General features: G+C 40.0%; 1 pseudogene; it reads right to left on the reverse strand.

Moving 5' to 3' along the window:
• Nucleotides 1-1,494: 1,494 nt before the first annotated feature.
• Nucleotides 1,495-3,005, reverse strand: LOC140523641 (UBX domain-containing protein 6 pseudogene; annotated as a pseudogene).
• Between the last annotated feature and the right edge of the window lie 1,325 nt (nt 3,006-4,330).

Raw genomic sequence — 4,330 nt, forward strand, 5'->3', positions numbered from 1 at the left:
GCCTTCTGTAATTGCCTCATTTTCCTGATTACTTATCAGAGAGGAGTTGCCCTTTCTCACGAGATTATAATAAAGTCTTACTGCTTTGCTTCTACCTTGAGAATTCTCTGATTTTCATTTGAGTTGGTGGTCTCTGACCCACACACCCAGAAAGTAGGGGGGAATTAAATAAAGGGGGAATGATAGAAGGGAGAGAAAATTGGGGGGAGGTATTTAGAAGCAAGCACTTTTGGGGTAGGACAAGGTCAAAGGAGAGAATAGAATAAATGGAAGGTGGGATAGAAGAAAATATAGTTAGTTTTTCACAACATCACTCTTATGGATGTGTTTTGCATAACTACACATGTATGACCTATATTGAAATGCATGACTTCTCAATGAGGGTAGGTGGGGAGGGAGGAAGGTAGAGAATTTGGAATTCAAAATTTTAAAGACAAATGTAAATATTGTTTTTGCATGCAACTGGGAAATAAGATATACAAGCAATGGGGTATAAAAACCTATCTTGCCCTATATAAAAGTAAGGGGGAAGGGAATAAGAGAGGCTGTGGGTCATAGAAAGGAAGGCAGTCTGAAGAAGGGGTAATCAGAATTCATACCATTTTAGGGTTCGGGAAGGGGAGAGATGGCAAAAACATTTGGAACTCAAAATATTGTAGAAATGAACGTTGAAAACTAAACATAAATGAATTATAAAAAATTATCTAAGGTTTCACCTGAAAATCCTGGGGTGAAGGGAAGAGGGTTGTGGAAAGATACATACTTTAAGGAATTGTTTTTGGAGTCAAGAATAAGTACAACCATTTTAGAAAATGATTTGTAATTATGCAACTTAAGCTGTCCATAGCTTTTCACCCAGAGATTCCACTTCTAGGCATATCATCCAAAGAGGCCATTGATTAAAAGAAAGGCTCAATATGCATGAAAACGTTTATAGAAAAACATTTGGTGGCAGTCAAATAGATGCCTATCATTTCTAGAATGACTAAACAATCTGTGGTACATAAAAATTAGTGGATTATAAATGTGATATAAAACGTAATAAATATAGAGAATCATGGAAAAGAACTTCCACAAACTAATGCAAAGTGAAGTAAGCCTAACAAGGAAAACAATATATACAATAACTACAGCAATTTATGTATGTATGTATGTATGCATGCATGCATGCATGTATGTATGTATTTATTTATTTATAGTATTAAAATATTCTATTTAATCAATTTCATAAGATAGTGCTTATAGGTATCATGTAGTGACACACCAATTGCTTCTTTGTCCATTGTCCAAGAACATGAGTGTACCTGAACCCAGTTCTGAAGTAGATTCCATCAGTCAAGCAAGCCCTAGACTTGCAGCGCCACCAGTGAAACGACCAGCATCTCTCTACTCAAACTATACCTTAAGTTAAATAACCTGTACATTAATAGCTACTTAGAGCAAGTTTTAAAATCCTGTATAAACAAAGCAGCACAAATTTAGCTTTTTCCAAGGGAGGTGGAGAGGCTCCACAAAATTAGATGTTGAGAGGACAACTTTCCTATTCTTGACCTAATTCCAACTTCACATTACAACCTGCCTCCCCAAGCAAAAGGCCAGGGGAATCAGGCAGTTTCTGCTTGGAATCTGGGAGACAGAAGGGGCAAAAGGAGTGGTGACAGGAGGGGAGGAGCCAGAACCAGTGAGACCGAGGCCAAGGCTGGTTTTATTTCATGTGAAGTTTTCGACAGTTGCAAGAGGTTCAGGTTTCAGAATTGCAGGGGACTGCTCGGTCCCTGATGCCTTGATGTCTCCTATGTCCCAAGTGAAAGTCAGAACAGCTGAAGGCACCAGCCCACATTCGTTGAAGGCTAGGATTTCATCCAACAGTTTATGTCCGCCTGAGGGATACAGATCAATGGGCAGCCAGTGATGGAGCAGGGCCTCACTCACAAAGCTGTAGACTGCAGAAGGCTGCTCGCGAGCTTAGAAGGTATCCTGGAGGATGTAGCCATCTGGAAAGCGAATCCGTAAGAGGGTAAATGTGTATTTTCGCATTTCCTGCTGCTCCGCACACTCAGCGGTTCCACATTGTCCGCCCTTAGCTTCTGCTCCCGTTTGAGCTCCTCTGCAGTGAGGTTGAAGAAGTTCCCAGGTAGGTCACACTGGGCGGCCAGCGGGGAGGGCTTGAAGATTCATCGCTGCCAGGCCAGCTGAGCCCGCACTGGCTCTGACCTCTGCAAGGTGACTTTGTACTGTTCCAGCTTCTCTACCTGGGCCAGCGCATCCTCACTCAGCACATAGCACTCCTTGGAGGTCTCTTGTTCTGAAATAAGGAATATCATCTTCTCAAAACCAATTCCTTTGTTTTTTCCTGTAATTAATTTCCTTTTGGAAAACTCATTAGCCCCTTCTATGCAACTGATCTGCTCCTGAAATACTTTGTTTTGTAATTTGATTTTTCTTTATTTCTCCTCTTTTGAGTGAAGATGGATGTTGTGCAGGTACTTGGCAATGGTGTCCACTCCCAATTTCACTTTCTCTCTGTCCCTGTTGAACGACAGCCACTTGGTCTTTGTCTGAGTGCTTGTTAATGACCCCTTTGATATGGGCATTCCGCTGGTGTTTTCTCAAGACGGCACCAATGAATGGGCAGGTAGATATTCTACTCACTGACAGGCTTGAAGACCCCTCCTCCTTAGCCTCCGGGACTACATTTGCTCCAGAAGACTCAGCACTCCCACTAATGGTGGCTTCTGCTTGTAATTCCTTCTTCAGTTGGTTCCGGTTAGAATCTTGGGACGTGGGTCTCTGGGATCGTGGTTGCTTGAGCTCCAGCCTGGCCAGCGCCACAGCTGCTGTCATTTGGGTCTCACTGTCTGTGGTACTTAACGGGGTTGCTTGGTTACTTGCTGCCTCTGCCTTTGCCTGGTGACTTCCCCCCTCCCCCTCCCGCCGTGTCCATGAGTTTCTGCGCGGGCCCCCATATTCTTGAGCTGGATGTCTGCCTTGATCTCCTGAAAGAATTTTTCATGGCGGCCTTGGGGAAAGGGAGGGGGGAGGGTCAGCAGTGGCAGGGGCTGGGACAGGCCCAGACCCAAGAAGAGCAATTTAAATGGCACAAATAAACACCACAGAATAATAGAAAGAGAATGTTGCACAATTACAAGGAGTAAGCTGGGTTCCAGAAGAAACATGAGAAGATACTTCTCCCCATTTATTTGCAAAGGTAGGAGATCCACCTCGGGATGATGTGGAACATTACAGATATTTTAGATTTTTTTCTAATGTTTTGATTGGTTTTAATGATTATCTCTTTTCTTCCTCTTATCTTAAAAAAATCTTCCTTATGTGGAATGGCCCTTTGTATAGGGGTAGAGTTTAGATACTTGAAAAAATAACAGCATTATAAAATAACATAGTAATAATGACAATAATGAATCTTTTTAAGTTTAAAAATAAAAGAATGCAACATCTCTTTCTTTGAAGAGCTTCCAATGTAAAAGACAGGCAGATACTTCTATTATTTAAAAAAAATGAACTAAGTAGGATCAGAATGGTTGTCAACATTATGCTTGATCAACATTATAAGAAGTTGAATTATTTTAAGGTTTACTTTCCAAACATTTCCTCTCCTATTGCCAAGTGAACTAGTCATTATTAGGTCCTTTGAGCTCCATATTCTAATTTATATTGTAGTTATATATATCTGTCTCCCTCTTATTTTACTCTCCTTTGTGTCCATTAAGTTTTAAGATGCTTGATGTCAAGTGACATATTATTATCCATCTTTGTGTCTTCCAGTCTTACATGCAGCAGGAACTTAATGAATGTACAATTACATTGATGATTCTCGAGGAGCCTTCCCCTTTTCCCCATATTTTTAATTAATTCCTTTGTTTTTATCCACCCACTTTTACTGCCATCATCATTTTGCCTATTTTTTACTGCACAAAATGTTTCATATAAATTAAGTTGTTTATAAAATAAATTTTATGGTGAGTATGTTTAGCCTCCTGGGAGAAAAGTACCTATATATGTTCACAGGTAATTATTTTGGACAAGAAGCATGCTTTAGAAAACTGCCTTATAATTTCATCGACATATCAAAAAAGTCTATAGGCTATAAATTAACTGATATAGATACATTTGTTCATCTAAGATCTCTTCCAGTTTTAGTATAAATTTACCGATCTACATAAATTTGTGGCATATTAGAGCTGGAGAGGATCTTAGATATCATTTCTTTAGTTCAACCACCTTCATTTTACTTGGAAGGAACCCAAAGACCAAAAAGTTATAAAGATAGCAGCAGAGTTGGGTCTACAAACCAGTTCTACTAATTCTCAAG

Source organism: Notamacropus eugenii, chromosome 1 (genome assembly GCF_028372415.1).
Source record: "Notamacropus eugenii isolate mMacEug1 chromosome 1, mMacEug1.pri_v2, whole genome shotgun sequence".
Taxonomy (NCBI): domain Eukaryota; kingdom Metazoa; phylum Chordata; class Mammalia; order Diprotodontia; family Macropodidae; genus Notamacropus; species Notamacropus eugenii.